This window comes from Tympanuchus pallidicinctus, unplaced genomic scaffold (assembly GCF_026119805.1).
Source record: "Tympanuchus pallidicinctus isolate F22 unplaced genomic scaffold, pur_lepc_1.0 scaffold25, whole genome shotgun sequence".
In the NCBI taxonomy this organism is placed as follows: Eukaryota; Metazoa; Chordata; class Aves; order Galliformes; family Phasianidae; genus Tympanuchus; species Tympanuchus pallidicinctus.
Genome location: NW_026294742.1, coordinates 2,052,795 through 2,069,303, shown reverse-complemented (window position 1 = coordinate 2,069,303; position 16,509 = coordinate 2,052,795). Strand labels below are relative to the sequence as shown.

The following is a 16,509-nucleotide window of genomic DNA, read 5'->3' as shown; positions in this document are numbered from 1 at the left end:
CTTAGTGATTAGAAAGATACTTTTTCAGAGTATTATGGCTCTATGTCCAGGTAGAATCCAGTCATGAGTAGTGTCCTTTGGAGGGCTGCCCTGGGACCAGGGGGAAGGGGAAGGAGAGGGGAAGGGGAAGAAGAGGGGAAGAAGAGGAGAGGAGAGGAGAGGAGAGGAGAGGAGAGGAGAGGAGAGGAGAGGAGAGGAGAGGAGAGGAGAGGAGAGGAGAGGAGAGGAGAGGAGAGGAGAGGAGAGGAGAGGAGAGGAGAGGAGAGGAGAGGAGAGGAGAGGAGAGGAGAGGAGAGGAGAGGAGAGGAGAGGAGAGGAGAGGAGAGGAGAGGAGAGGAGAGGAGAGGAGAGGAGAGGAGAGGAGAGGAGAGGAGCTCATCTGAGGTCATGCTGCCAAAACTAGCACAGGTTTTGTGAGCAGACAATGATTGTGAGCATTCATATTGATCTTCCAAGGCAACCCCATTCATTTTGGGCTCCAAAAGACAGTTAATCTTAGTTAAGAATAAATACACTCAATTATTGGAAAGGAAAAAACAGCAGTGTATTTATTGTGAGGAAATCGAAAGTAATTACTCTGGAGAAAGTTATGTTGGAGTCTGAAAGTGCAATACATTAACTGTCATAATTTTTAAAGCAATTGGCAAAGACCATTCCAACACATCCTTCCCCATGCCCCAGGAAAGACCGAAGGAGCAGGCTAATATTCTAGCATTCTCTGAAGGTGAGGCCTTCAGCACCTTCTGCAACCAACTCAAAGCAACTCTTCCCCGAAATACATCATGGCTTGCAGCTGTGTTGTCATCTTGTGTTGGGGTCCAGATTTGTTTGTAATAGAGACTGCGAAAAGGCTGTACAGGGAGCTGTGAACTTCCCAATGACAGCCCCAAATGCACAACATTTCATTGCAGGCTGCTTCCAGCCTCAAGGCATCAGTGCCCTGGAAGATTCCATTCTGCTCCAGGACAGATTCCCTGGCTAATTCCCACTTCTATCTTGAGATCACGTAGCTATCATAGAATCTCTTGAGTTGGAAGGGACCCTTAAAGGCCATCTGATCCAACCCCCCTGCAATAAACAGGGAACACCCACAGCTCCATCAGATGCTCAGAGCCCCTGCAGCCTGATCTTGGGTGTCTGCAGGGATGATGCATCTAGCGTTTCTCTGGGCAAATCCTATGGACAGATTCTTAAAATTTCAGCATAATTTCTCTTACCAGTTGTCTAATGCAAGTCACTCATAAAAGAGTGTATTCTCCTTTCTCTTCGAGCCACACGATATCACTTACAAGCTAAAGCTTTTCAGTGTACCCATCAATCACTCTGTTTAACATTTACAAATTAGGATTTCACACTTTGACCTCCTCTAGATTTTCTCCATTTTATTCTTCAAAATTGAGCTTACAAATAATTGCCTTCAGCCCTCACCCACCGTGTCACACTCAGCACAGAGCATCTGTAGTAAAAGAAACCCCACAGACAAGAAGACCAGGAGGACCACAGTTCTCTATTACTGTTCCTCAAGTCCCAGCTCGCCTGCAGGTGGATCCCTCCAGGGATCTCTGCAGTCCTTTGGGGTCTCCCAAACAACATCACCCCTCCATGATCCTATGCAGGGAAAATGCTTCACCACCACCCTTCAACGCTGTGGAGATGCTCAGGCTCTTGGAGAGCTCTACAGCCCACCAAGCTTACAGATGCAGCACTATCTGCAGCAGTTTGCTGTACTGAAGGATAGAAAACCCTCTCTATCTGTGATCCCAGGCAGTAATCCTGGTTGGCCTCACTGGTGTTCTTCCTGCAGGACAGGATCATGCAGTATCAAGTGAGGTATAATCCAGAAATATCTTCTGTCACCACAGTGTTATCTGTCCCATCAAAAAGAAAAAACAATCAAATTCTATAAACCAGAGCCAACTATCAATTAATTATTACCAATCCTCCTGTAAGTCTGCATTGCTCAGCTCCACTGCTGCTTGTGGTTTTTCTTACAGCTGGAGATGCCTGCATCATTCATTTAAGCTTACTCATAGCTCTCTGGAGCTTCCACCTTTCTTTGTGCTTATTGGAAGCCTCCATTAGCATTTCAGAGAATGCCTTGGCCCAACCTTGTTAAAGCCTTTGATGCAATTACATGGATGCACTGGTTTTAAAATAACTGCATTTGGCTATCACTGTTAAACAGCAGCTTTAACCACTGTTGGGATAGAAAACAATCCCTACAGCTGTAAGGATGCTGATGGACAGCAGGAGATGCACAGCAGGAAGAGCAATAGAGGCAGTTTGTATCACACTTGAGCAAGAGAAATAGAAAACTATGAACAAGGTGGGCTGGGGAGGTCTCTCAACATGGTGCTTGCAGCAGGGTGAACACTGAAATCAGATTAGGATGGCCTGTGTTTTGTAATTCCTGCACCTAACAATGCAGCTTTGGTGGCACCAGTGTGCTGAAATGTTAGTTCTGCATGCAGTAATCACTTAATGCAGTGGAAGCCCCTGTCACGAAGGCAGGAATGGTCTTTCCATGGAACAGGTATAACTGGAACAGCAGCTATGATCAGGCGTTTAGGAGCAGTGCAAATGCAGGGTGAAATGATGAATGAGCAAACTGCCATGCTTCCATTGTGAAGACACATCCGTGCAGCATGACAGACAGCATCTCTGTGTGACTCTGTGTCACTGGTGAGAGTTAGTTACAGAAACACGTGCCTGGGAAATGCAACACCCGCATAAGGCTTCAGAGAAGAAAAGTGTGTATAAAGGCTGTAATATCAGTTTTCTTCAGATCAGAATTTAAAGCTGCATTCTCCCCCTGGTTAGGCAACACGATTGTCTCAACTGTCACGCATGGATAAACATATCTGGCTGTGGCTAGTGTAAGCTGTGCGCTTACATCACAGTGCTGCAGGAGTTGGCCACGTCCTTGGAAGCAACAAAGTGCTGCTGTGAAAACACACAGTGCCAGTGTTCTCCTTTGTCACGAGTACTGAATTAAAACCCAATGCCAGCTCAGCATTTCTCTGCTACCCGAATGATGCCTTTGCAAAAGCTCAGGCTCTGAGCAAGATTGGCTGGCAGAGGTGATAGAGGCAGAACATGTCATCCTCATGGATGGACATCATGGATCTCAACGCATCCACCTCGATTGACTCCAGTGCATTTCCACATACTGAAGCAGCGTTTTTCCATGGGCAGCAGAGGCCTGAAAGCATTTGTTGCATGCTTCCATACAGAATATAGACCATATAGACCACTAAAATCGTCAAGTGCAATCATCAGCCCGTTGCCACCATGCCCACTAACCCATGTCACTCAGTGCCACAGGGATGTGCATCATCCATTTTGGAACCCAGGGTATTCTGGAGAAAGCTGTTGTGTTAAAAACACCCCCAGAGCTCCAGAAAATAACTTACAGGCTGTACTACAGTGTGTTCTAGCAGCAGATTTGGGGTTCGGCATGACCAGATTGTCTTTTAGGAGGTTCATTCTCTTTTCCTTGAGGTGAACGCCTGCAGCAGAGCAAAGAATTTTTTGGACATACAATATTATTCTTATATTTCAGCATACAATAATTAATCACCTCATGAGAAGTGATGAAAAATTAACCTTATAAATTAGACATAGCACAGGAAAATTGAACCACGTGGATTGGATTAACTCATTACTGATCTTCACATTTACACATTTTGTCCTCAACACTTCTTCCAATTCTGTCTGTTCTCTTAAACACATTCTGCTCTGTTTGAGCCCCTGCTTTCAGACCAGCAAGCTGTATATCACAGAACAGTTTTGACTTCAGTTCTCAGGAGTTAAAGAAGCAAAACTGGTATAGAAATGGCAGCAAAATGTGACAGTACCTGGGTGGGTTCCATTTTTTTTTAATAGATATGGATGTTGAGAAAGAAAGGTGTTGGAGTGTGGCCCTGAAGCCTGGCTGAGAAGCTGTGGTGGGTCAGGGGGAGAACAAAGGGGCCTTTGAGCCTTTGTCAGCGCTTCCTCTCCCTTTTGCCCACCATCTAAAATAGCTCTGCCGGTATCAAGCTGATCATACCACTGTGCTGGAGGGAAAAAGAGGGTCAAAAAATCCACAGTGCTATATAGGGAGCTGCCCAGAACCATTCAGCAAGTCCTGACCCAGGCCCATCTGGACTTGCACACTAAATTGTGGCTGCTGCCTATCAGCTTTCAGACCCCAAAACCAAAGCCCTTCCTTGGACTGAGAAGCTAGGCAGATCACAGAGTGATGCTTTTGGTCCTTCAGATGTGTCAGTGCTGCCATCTGCTCCTTGCCCCATCTCATGGATATGAAACTGAGCACAGCTGTTCAACTCCCGAATGGATTCTTAAGTGATGAAGTGAAATCCTGTCTGTTTGTCCAAGCACACGACTTCTCCACGTTTTCAGCAAGACAAAATTACTCTTCAGTCTGCCAGCCGAGACTTGATAAATCAGATTAACCTGTCCCAGCAATGATGGATCAGTCTTCCCACTGACGCACAATGCTGCCAAGCAGGACTGAAATGCAGATATCCGCAGTGAGGAGTCACTGCTGTGGCCTGGGCAAGGAAAGATGTGGTTCTGCTTTGCTCAGAGGCTGAAATGAGCTCGAGGGCATCCCCACCTGGTCTGCTCTGCCTGTCCCCAGTGATGTGATTTCATGCAGTGCTCAAGTCAAGTGCCAAAGGACTCTGGGTGTACAGGATGTTTGTCTTTGGAGGTAACCGCAGAGCTGGGGGTTAGAACCAGGTGATCTTTAAGCTCCCTTCCAACTCCAACCGTTCCCAATTCTGACTTTTCTTGGTCACAAATTGAGTTGTGCCAAGGAGAAGAGTTGTGTTTCCAAAATGGGCCAAGTTACCAATCTTGTGTTACTCACCATCATGCAGCTGTAAAGCTGAAGCACATAGCAAGGCGGTGAGCTGCAACTGCTGGGAGGTCTGGGGGTTTTATCACTTCCAAATTGCCTCTATGGGCTTTTGACAAATAAAGCTGGCTTGCTGTGTGTCATTAGGACATCAAATGCTCAGTGTGCACACATTTTGGAAGTGTAAAGAGTAAGTTATGCTGTGTCCCAAATGCCACTCTGCTCCTTCCCCTGGGCCTGCCCTGCTCTGAGGTACCGGTGAAAGAGGAGATTAACTTGTTTTCAGATTCCCAATAATAGTTCTCCCGCTAATTAAAGCAAATCAGCAGATTTAATGTACACATCTCAGCAGCAGGTTACCCTTCTAATATTACCAGGCATTAATCAACAGAGAATGAGTTTTAAATAAGTTAGCAGTGAGCAACTGGCGAACCGAAACGGTGTGAGCATCTCCATTAGTAAAGCTGAGCCATTTGTTCTAAAGAAAAATATGTCTCACATCCATCCCTGTGCTCCTTTCAATACAAAGTGTGCATGTTGAAGAGCCAGGAAAACCAGGAGAGTGGATCCTTGCCTGCACTTTGGTTCAGATGCAATATCAGCTCCAGCAAAGTCACAACACGTGATGAAGATACAGGCAGCTGTAATTATTCAGCACAAAGTTTCCTCTGGTCCTAGATTTCTGACTCATAGAGTTTTCTATCACAGAGCAAGCCAGGGTCCCTGATGAGAACTACCCCGGCACATTCTTTGTTGTAGCTTTTGAAATGACCTCCGGATTATTTGGTTCTGGGGAATTTCAAGAAATATTGAAAAGTGATGAATTGAAAAGCACCTGAAATTCCATCAGACTTCTTTCGGATTTTGCATTTAATTGAATTTTATCCTGCATTGTCCCAGAGTGTCACTGAGAGATGATGTGTCTTTTATAGCTTCTGTGAAGTGCTATCTTCCTGGAATAACAGTGAGTGTAAAGAGACGGGCTGGATGTGGACACGTTATTAAGAGCCCTCTGTGCTTTCTGATCTATGTGCATTTTTGTGAGAGGATGGGAGCACTGCTCCCACAGCCCATCCAGCACTGAGCCTGCTGCCAGTCACCCAGGTTTAAAATGAGACAGAAATGTCATTCAACACGAAGGCAATACTCTCAGAAACGTGGGATTTTTTGCATCTGCTGTGTGATGGGAACAAATCCATGCTGGGGGACTGTGGCTGGTGGACTGGGGTTAGGGTGAGCAGATGGCAGGAGGCTGCTTTGGCATCACAAGCCCTTCTCCCTTTCTTAGGTGAACAGCAGAGTATCAGGAGCAGAGCAAGCGGTAATGATTTCCTGTGTGAGGTTTTGGGGATGGTTTCTGGGGATCCCAGGGAACTACAGGGCAGCGAGCATCACTTCTGTGCATGGGGAGATTGTAGAGCAGATCCTCTTGGAAGCTATGTTAACCCACATGCGAGACAAGAAAGTGATCCAAGACAGCCAGCACAGCTTCTCTAAGGGCAGATTGTGTCTGATCAGCCTGGTGGCCTTCTATGATGGAGTGATGGCACTGATGGACAAAGGAAGGACAACTGATGTCATCTACCTGGACTTGTGCAAGGCCTTTGATGTGGTCCTGCACACCATCCTTATCTCCAAGTTAGAGAGACATGGGTTCAAAGTCTGAACTATTCAGTAGATAAAGAATGGAAGGTTGCAGCCTGAGAGTTGTGGTCAGTGTCTCTAAGTCCAGGTGAAGGCCAGCCTTGAGTGGTGCCCACCAGGAGTCCATCTTGAGACCAATACTCTTTAACATAGTTGTCAATGACATGGTAGGATCGAGTGCACCCTCAGCAGGTTTGCAGATGATACCAGGCTGAGTGGTGCCGTTGACATGAATTGGGGCCTGGCTTCATAGGTGGCAACCCCACCCTTGGCAGGGATTTGGAACTAGGTGATCCTTGAGGTCCCTTCCAACCCACCCCATTCTATGTTTCTCTGATTCCATAAAAGCTGCGTATTGGCACTGCTGGGCTTTTAGTCCTCCTTACAGTGTAATAGGCAGCAAGCAGGAAAAGAGTTTTCTTCTCCTTACCAATGACCCACCATGATTTATCAGCCACTCCTGCCACCCTACAGGGTGTGCACACCCCACTTACCCCACATCTGGAGCATCAGGCTGGTGCAGCACAGCAAGGGGTGGCAAAGAAAGTGGGACTGGGGTCCCCAGAGCCTGACACTGCTTCCATGCAAAGAGACATCCAGCAGACCCACACTTTGCAGTGATGCAGAGAACAGCCCAGGGCAGGCAGTGCTCATCCTACAGCTCTGCTCAGCTCACATCATCTCAGATGAGCCACGTCCCAAACTCCACTGGTTGCAGTGAGCCCAATCTGGGACTGTCAGCTCAGACATCTCCAAAGCAACATCTGAGTTTTGCACTCTTGAATCCCACATCGATGGGCATGCAGCTCAATGCCATCCCAACTCAGGGTTGCTCACACTGCCAGGTCAGCCACGTCCATCCCTCTGCTGCCAGACATTGCTGCTTCGAGTAGGAACAGATCACAAAACGCAGCTTTGGTACCCAACTCCATTCCTCTAAAATTAAAGAGGATAAATACACAGTTTGAAACAGATAAATAATAACAATAAATAAAGCATGGCAGCTTCCAGAACATTCTCTTTGTTCTCAGAGACTGACAGATTTTTTTCCTCTGTTTGAAGCTGCATCACAAAAGATTATCCTTCTGCTGTTGCACCCTATAAACAAACTGTTTTCCTCATTTGTCACATGCTGTTCCTGCACTTCTCTCTGCATTATTCTCGTCTCAGATGATGCCCCATCAGATGATGGGAAGGATGTTCCCACTCACTAATTGGTGTCTGTTCCTCCCCCAGAAAGCAGTGGCTGGGGATTTTCCTGGCTGCCTGAACAAGGAAAGAGTTTCTGCCATCACCATAGGGTCCATTCAGCCCAGACCCGAGCACACGAGAGCTTTTCCAGTCTCAGAATATTTTTAATTGGTTCTTTTTTCTTTTTTTTTTTTTTGAAAGGGCTTTTTGAAAGGCTCTTAATTCTTATTAATTTTCCCTATAACAGACGTGGCCTTCTTTTGATGTGCAAATGTGAAGCAATTTTTTTTCCCCCACTCAGCGTAGATAAGGATCTCTGGGAAATGAATCTCATACCAGCACTGGGAAGGAGCTGGGGAGAGGAGGAGCAGACAGGGATGGATGAGCTGAGACAGCATCATGAGAAGAGCAAAGCAGCCAGCAGCCAGGCAGGAGACACTGATGGCTGTTTCAAAATTGAAGATAGAACATGCCATTCTGCTCGTGATTTTAATTTATCACAGTTCATATACAAGCACAGTGGAAATACTCAGGAAGCTGATGTGCCCAGTGCCCTCCCTGCCCTCCCACCCTTATGCACACACAGCTCCCAAGCCCCAAAGCAGCCTTTGGATGGGAAGCTGGAAGCTGGCAGAGTTGGGATGGTCAAGGAAAACTGTCCCATGTATATTAGGGCATAGGCATGGGGAATCACAAAATCATCATGGTGGGGAAAGACCACCAAGATCACCAACCTATGGCCACCATGGCAATGTCCCTCAGTGTCACATCTCAGTGCCAGTGACCCCACCACCCCCAGGGCAGCCTGTGTGCCAATGCCCAACCACTCTTTCTGAGAAGAAATTGTTCCATCCAACCTGACCCTCCTCTGGCACAGAGATGAAGCAGGTCCAAAACATGAGGCTGATGAGAGATCCCAACTTTGGTCACTTCTCCTGGGAAGAAAGAAAATGAAGAAGGTTCGTTTAGAGGCAATGCATCATCATTCCCAGATTTGGATGGAGCGAGTGTTAGTAAAGGAAAGGATGAACATATCAGAGATGACTGAACACTCATCAGGAATTTATTTCTCTTTATTTTATTGGCTGAACGGATTAATATGTTGCTGCCAATGCATTAAATTAACTGTGAAACATTCTGCACGAAACCATCGTTATTTTTGCCCACATCTTACTGTAACTGCTCATTACCAGCCAGAGCCTTTATGGGCCACATCAGCTCATTCATTCAGTTCTCTCCAGCACCCTCACACCCATCTCCACTTTTGTTCACTGCAGTGTTCAGCTTCACAGGTAAAAGCACTTTCCTTTCCAGAAATATCACCTTGCATGTAGCAAGTTTAAAGCACCTGCTGCCTGCAAGCCTCATTGCTGAGGAGCTCGGCTCATTCTGCAAACACTGACTTGTCCCCGTGCACCCATCTGCATCACCTGCAGAATCCATGTGATGATTTAACACGTGCTTGGCTCTGGGTCGTTGACAAGGATGAAGGCTGTCACAGTACCCTCCCAGGAACTCGTACCAACTCTGCAGAAGTTTATGAGCTTCTGGGGACATTATATCCCCAGAAAACTGCTCCAGTGAGCGAACTTAAAAGTTATCAAAGGGTCGTATGTCAACCCAACCAGAAAGACAAAAAATGCCATGTGGGCAGGGCGCACCCAATGAGGATTATTCCTGTCCAATGTGAATGAGATACTCCAAACAGTAGAGAAGCCAGCCCCAGCGAAACTGAGCCCTCATAGACACGTGTGATCAGAATGTCACTCCTCATGCATCCTGCACAGCAAAATGATGAATCGAGAGCAATGCAGTGGAGCTGACATGGAGAACTCAAGCTTGACCACAATATAGAACCTATGCAGAATATAAAGGGGATGATAAAAAATGCAAAATGGAGAGAATTCATGGTTTTGGTTCAGGAGATATGCTTTAAAATATACTGCAGGTGCCCAGCATCTCCCAAAAGAAATTTTGCCTGATCCCACTGTGGATTCTGGCTCCTCCACTGCGCTGTCTGCGGCAAATCCATGGCCCTGCAAGCGTGCCAGCAGCTTAAAGCAGAAGAAAGCAGGACTTGGGAGGAATTTGCTCCTCCCAGGCTGATTTGAAGGACTTTTCCTATCCTCCCTCTGGGCCATGGCCAAAATGAAGATGTTGGGAAGGTCCTCCTGGCCAGGCATATGTGCTTTTGTTCCTTTGGCTGAAGGAGGAGGAAGGAAAGTGCAGCCCAAGGGCAGACAGAGCTCTTGCTGAACCTGACACTTATTCCTTTGCCATGCTGATGTGGCAGCGTGATCAGTGGGGTTGCCATGACAGCTGGCAGGGCAAAAAGCCCATCAGAGTACCTATCGAGTCTGCCTTCCCTCTTGGATGGGCCTGGGGGGGGGTGGATCTTAATATTCTGCTTTCTAATGTCGTAACCCAGATGGACACAGTGCAAATCACCTGCACTTACTTGCTGTGAATGACGAAACACAGGGGCTTTGTTTGCATTTTGGCATCTCCCAGCAGTGGATTTCCTTCACAACTGTGATGTGATGTGTGTGTGAGTTATCGGGGGTGGGTTTCAGCACACAGAGAGGAGGCACAGCCAGCTTTGACCAAATGTCTCTAATCAGGGCTACTGAGAAAGACAACGGAATCAGCTCCATTTCTCCTGGTAGCAACTCAGCCTGGGCTATTGCAAGCATAGGAAGCAGAGTGGCAAGTTTGTTTTAAAAGTTATACCTTAGGATAAGGTGGTGACAGCAGCAATTGTTCAGCTATTATCTCCCACCAAAATATGTGGGATTAGGCTCAGACCCAAAGTAGCTAAAATGAACCTAGATTACTACTGGGCAAATGTTCAGACCTGCCCACCATGTGCCCAAATTCCCCCAAAGTGCCTCATCCCTATTTGGGACACCAAACAGGGCCATTTAGTGGGCTGACCACCATTCCAAAGCATCCTCTCTAGGAAGAGGAACAGGATTTGATCTGGTTCAGTAGAGAAAGCACAGCTGATTTGTCCATTTAAGTATCAAAAACATGAAAACAAACCATAGAGCTTTGCCAGTTGTTGGCAGTAGGAAGATGATGAGAAGGAAGGGGGTGATCACTCATCAGCATTTTAAACCTTCCCATATTGTAACTAAAGACACAACGTTGAAAAATTGAACAGGAGAGCCCTGCTGCTGATTGCTTAATTAGATGCTGGCATATAATATGCATTAAAGGCTTGTATATTCTAACCAGTGCACAGAAAAAACTCAATACACCTGAAATATAACCTCCCTCTGGGAACAGCATGCCCATGGCACTTCTTCAACCACTCCTTACATGTCAACAGTGGGAACAACCAGGGCTACGGAGGGGAATTAGCAAGTGAGAACCTGTGATCACGTGGGCTTGACCTGTTGTCTTAGACCAACATCAGAACAGCAGAAAAATGGGAGGAATCTGCCTCCCATTGCAATGGGTCTGCAATGGGTTGGTGTTGTGAAATATTAGCCTTGCAAGCAAGACTTGTTAGTATGGGTTAAAAAAAAAGATCCAAAATTTTAAAGCTAAGATGCAAAAGGGCAGAATAGCTTTCTAAGCCTTATTTCACCCTCTCACCAGCGGAAGGACTCTACCCAGGGGTTTGGGTTGATTCCTATTAATTTCACATTCCCCCGCTTTTTGGGTGGTCAAGTCAAGAGGGAATTGATTTTCCGAAAGCGCCGAACCCTTGCCCTTGAACTTTAATCCTCTCTGAGTTATTAAAGCAACCAGAGCACCCAGCGACTTCCAACAACCTTGGCACGAGGCCACACCAGAGGGCTCAATGAATTTTTAAAAGACAAATCTTCTGGCAAAGGAGAAAAGAAAAATGAGACATATTGCTGGAGCCAGGCCATGTTAGGAGACTTTCACAGCAAAGACTATGATAGAAATATGGGGTTGTTGGGTTTTTTTTCTCCTTTCGGGTTTTATTTTGGTTGTTTTCCCCCCCTCCATTCTGGAAATGTGCTTGCAGAAACTCTGTCCATAGGGGAATATTTTTTGACAAATGTTTTTGTTCCCTCCACCCCAAAGCAGAGAGACCAAAATGCCACAAGAGAAAATATTTATGCTTCAAAAACCGCTGCCACGGTTTCAGAGGTATTTCCAACACAGCCTTCATTCAGGTCATGCATTTCATACAAATGACTCCAAGCAGAGCAAAAAGAGATCACGTGGGCAAGAGCCGAGTGGGGAAATCACCATGAGAAATCACCACGACCTGGAGGTTGCGATGCACACCTCCGTCCTCCCCATGTAGGCACCATGCGTTCCATTTTCCCTTCTGCTGCCGAAACCCCGTCACCCTGCGCAGTTTGGTGGGCATCTCTCTTCCATCACCCACAGGGAGCGATAGGTGGTGTGGGCTGGCACCCAAAGGAAGGATTGAAAAGAGAGTTCAGAAGACCCAGAAGTTGCCTGCTGAGGAAAAGGAACCCACAATGGAAAATCCCACACTACTTCCAACACAGCTCTGGGCTGACTGCAGGGTCGAATGCTGAATCCACCACCCAGGAACCCGAGGGGAGCAACCCGAGTTGAGCTGCAGCCTCCAATGGGAAGGAGTTTCATTCATCAAGAACAGCCATAAAAAACCCTGTGTGATCGATAGCCATGGTGTGCTGGGGTTTATTCTCATTCACAGCAGCTAGCCCTTACGTCCCGATGACACGTGTTTGAGTGTGTCCGAATCCCTTGATTTCTCAAGAGGCAGCCTGGTAAATAGCTCTTCAGGCTAATGGAGCATTAAAATCCCTGGAAAGACAGCTCTCAGCAGCCATCCTCTGACCTGGAGCAGCTCTTGGGGTGCCACGTGTGTGCCAGGATGGGGTGGGGAGCAGGACAGAGGCGCTGTGCCAGCCAAACCCTCGTGTAGTGCAGCAGAAGAGATTGACATGGTTGGCGAGGATGGTGGGGACGGGTCAACAGTTGGACCTGGCGAATTCAGTGGTCTTTTCCAACCTTAATGACATTATGATTCTATGAACTGCTTGACTCGTGGCACCCTTGGGTGAACATGGCATCAAGGTGCCACCGCTCACGTGCCTCACCCCTCCCAGCAGCCGGGTTCCACAAAGGTATTTTCGGCAACGCAGATGCAGATCCCGTCTCTTAAATCTTTAAAGCTCATCAAAGTCATGTTTTTTTTCCTTTCCCATTTTCAGCCGTGTACATTCTTAACCACCGAGATCTTCTTATGTATAATAAATACAAAAAAAGCTTCTCTTCCCAGCTTTGCTGCTAAAGCCAAGATGATTATAAAGCTAAATCCTCAGCATATGGCATGGGTACTGTACTTGCAAACTTCTCCCTTGCACCAAAAGGCAAATTAACCCTTGATGTGTGCTCAGGAGCATTAGTTTGCAAGGAAAGGAAGACAGACCTGTGAGCAGGGCACACTGGCTGATCCCCTGAGCAAAGCAGTTTCCCAGGTTTAGATTTCTTGCACTCGCTGAGGAAGCACCACAGTGGGTAGCATGAATCATAGAACAGCCTGAGTTGGAAGGGACAGACAAAGACCACCAAGTCCAGCTCAAATATTAGGAAAAAACATCTCTGGAAGAGTGGTAGAGCATTGGCACAGGCTGCACAGGGAGGTGGTGGGGTGACCAAATCTGGATGTGTTTAAGAAACATGCAGAAGTGGCACTGAGGAGCACAGTGGGCATGGTGGGATGGGTTGGACTTGGGGGACTTAGAGGACTATTCCAACCTTAATGATTCTATGATGGCTTTCAAAGGCTGGAAAGCAATGAGCAGCATGGATAGGCTACCAAGGTTTGTTGATGAATCGCACAGCAGGACGGTGCACCAGCACCATCCCCTGGAACAGGATGCAGCCATGAGGAGCTGGGCTCCTCCAAGCCCAGATCAGAGCAGCAGGTGCTATCCTAAGGCAGCTTGAAGATGCTCTTCACTGGAGTCAGACCTTAAAACCAGTCATCACCAACCACCACATCATACACAGCTCCACCACAGATGGGGACACTGAGCAGAAGAACCTCCATCAATGACTTCAGTGGAAAGGGGTGAGCAGGGACACAACCGGGCTCCACAGTCACCTCAAGGGGGTCAAAAAGCTGCAAGTGTGAGAGATCTGCCTGCCACAGACAGCTGCTGCAGGAGGAGCCCAACCAGCCTCAGCCATCCCTGCGTCAGGTGGGATAACAGCCCCACTGTGTGGCTCACAGAGATGGAGCACATCTCACAGAGCTGATGGCAAAGAGCTGGGGACCAACACAGAGCCACCTTCAGAGGCAGTCCTAAGGGGCAGAGGACTGGGAGATGACTTTAGTGTAAAAGCTGAGAAATATCTTAATTCATTGGGTACGTTTTTGTCTGAAAACACAGGGTTTGTTGGGGTTTATCCATCATTTCCACTTTTTTTTCTTGAAAACTTTCTGATTTCTAATAACAATAAAGAAACAAAAGGCGAAATTGCACTTGGTTTTCTTTTCAAACATCTTTCTCATTTGCTATTTGAACGTGAGATACACACAGTAGTGCTACCCTTGCTCACCTGGTGGGTGAATGGTGTCCAGCTTTGCAATCAGTGATAAGATCACAGCAAAAAGGGCAGAGCAGCAATTTTTCCTCTGAAGCAGGGGAGAGGAGCTCTTCCACGATCTTGTAAATCTTAACTCAGGTCTCTGCTTAAGCAGAGGCAAGGGAAAGGCAAAGGAAACCAGGGCAGGCTTCCAGATGCCTTCAGACAGGTTTCTCTGGATACCTCCTACAAGTTAAAAATACAGTTAATTGAGGTGACCAGAGATTGAGGTTGAATGTGCACCACTGCAAATCATGGTCCAAAACCCAACGCTTGGTGTAGGAGCAAACTTACAGCACCGAATCAGCAGCAGGCAGTTTGCATGCTTGATTTGCAAGGAGAAAAACTTCAGCCCAAAGTCAGCCTTCAGGCTTCACCTACTGCAGCCATTAGCACTGAAATGGATGGTTGCACAGGTTCAAATGTGAACTTTTGATCACGTCTCAAAGAGGGGGCGCACGTGGCCAGCTGAAGCTCTGTCTGTCAGAAGCTCACACAAAGCACCATAAATCAAGCAGTCCTGAAGGCAGTTCAGAGCCAGAGGGCCTCATCTGAAAGTATTCCTGGGTCGTACAAGGAGGAGGCTTCATACATACACATATTAAATAAATAAAAAATAATAATAAAAAAAAAGCTTCTATTTCACTGGGCTCCTTCGGCACGCTGTTCACTGTGCATGCTATCAATCACCATCTAGATGAGAGCTTCAGACATCCCTTTGAACAGCAAACGGCTTTTGTTTCAGGGTCAGTTTTGTCACTTCAAATACATTTCAGATGTGGACAAGGAGCTGGATGCACGGATGACCTGAAGGATGCTCTATCTCCTTTACTGACATGGATGAACTCTCGATGCACAGGCCACTGTGGTGTGAAGGACCACAGCAGAAAGGATGCAGCTGTGAGCAGTCCTGGTCCTGAACATGTGAGGTGAATAAAATGATGACAGTCACAATGCATGCTCCCCTTACACTGCTGCCTGCATGCATGGATGTGATGTACTCCCTTGTTATTGGCATTCTGGAGTGTCCCAGAGAACAAGCAGCCCTGGAGAAGTGCTGTCTTTGAGAAGATGGAAGAAGTGCTGAGATATCTGGAAATCAATTCTTCGACCCCAGAAGAAGCTTTCACTGAGATCTTTTACAGGTAATTTGTCACTTGGTATAGAACAGTTCAGGGTGGTGATTTCTAAGGAGCTGTTAATATCCCAATGGAAAAATCAGTATGAAACACATTGCGGATGGAAACAGAGGCCAGGCATCCACTTCCTTTAAAAAGAGAGCGTTCTGTCCCAACAGAGCTACTTTCATGTCTCAAAATAATACCTACTCAGGCTTTATTCCTAATTGCATCACCAGTGCTCCTCCTCTGAGTCTGCACACTCCACTCCTCTGACCTCCATTGAGAGCCCATGTCCTACAGCAAATGACCACTGAAACGTTATAAGGGAGCTAACCCACCAGGCATCAAATAGAGCAGCTCCACCTATAGCATGATCGTGTCCAGTAAAAGACAGCCTGAGTCAGAACATGAGGGCATCAGTCTTTTCTAAGGCAACCACGAGCATCATTTAGTGCCTTGTGGTTGCTGTGCAGAAGTTGGCCATATTACTAACAAAAATCAGCCTGCTTCCCAAGCAGGAGTGAAGTAACAGAGCAAACAACCTTGCAAAATGGTTTTGGAAGAGGAATGGAAAGCCAAACACTATGAAATTACAAGTGCAAGGAGAGGGAGATGGCACATTTCTCTCTGGATGCCAGGTAAGAACAGCTGAGGTTGAGCTGTAAATCACGGGGAGGCAATCACCAAGCAGGTCTGGGAGAGGAGCACTCCAGTGAGTCATTATGACAAGAGGACTCCAGAACTAAGCAAAGGTGGAGGAAGGCCATTTGTAAGACAGTATCTAAACTGTCAGATGGGCCATCTGTGCCGGTAACGCACGGCGTGCAGCCTCAAGGAAGAGCTCCTAGAGAACGGTAGATTATCTGATCAATGGGAAGAGCAGTTCTGCTGCTGTATAAATCATTGGTTCAGTCATGCTGTGGTTTCAAACCCCTCATCTCAGACACGGGTACAAGGGGAGGACAAGAGGGTGATGGAAGGCCTGGAATGGCTTTTGTATGAGGAAAACCTGGAGGACAGGATCCTTCAGCACAGGGAAGGGATTGGGTTAGTGGACGCGTGAAAGAAGCCAAGCTCATGAGAGCCCTGAGAGGATGCGTAGGGCCAAGGGTTTCATTT

The 16,509-nt window shown here is 47.0% G+C and overlaps 1 protein-coding gene across 1 annotated transcript in view; it reads right to left on the bottom strand.

Moving 5' to 3' along the window:
- Positions 1-1,445: 1,445 nt before the first annotated feature.
- The window catches only part of SLC35E4 (solute carrier family 35 member E4), a 108,559-nt gene continuing 93,495 nt past the window's right edge, over positions 1,446-16,509 (bottom strand). The window contains exon 3 of the transcript XR_008208308.1: positions 1,446-1,456. The gene's annotated coding sequence lies outside the window, so the exon portion shown is untranslated. The remainder of the gene's footprint in view (positions 1,457-16,509) is intronic.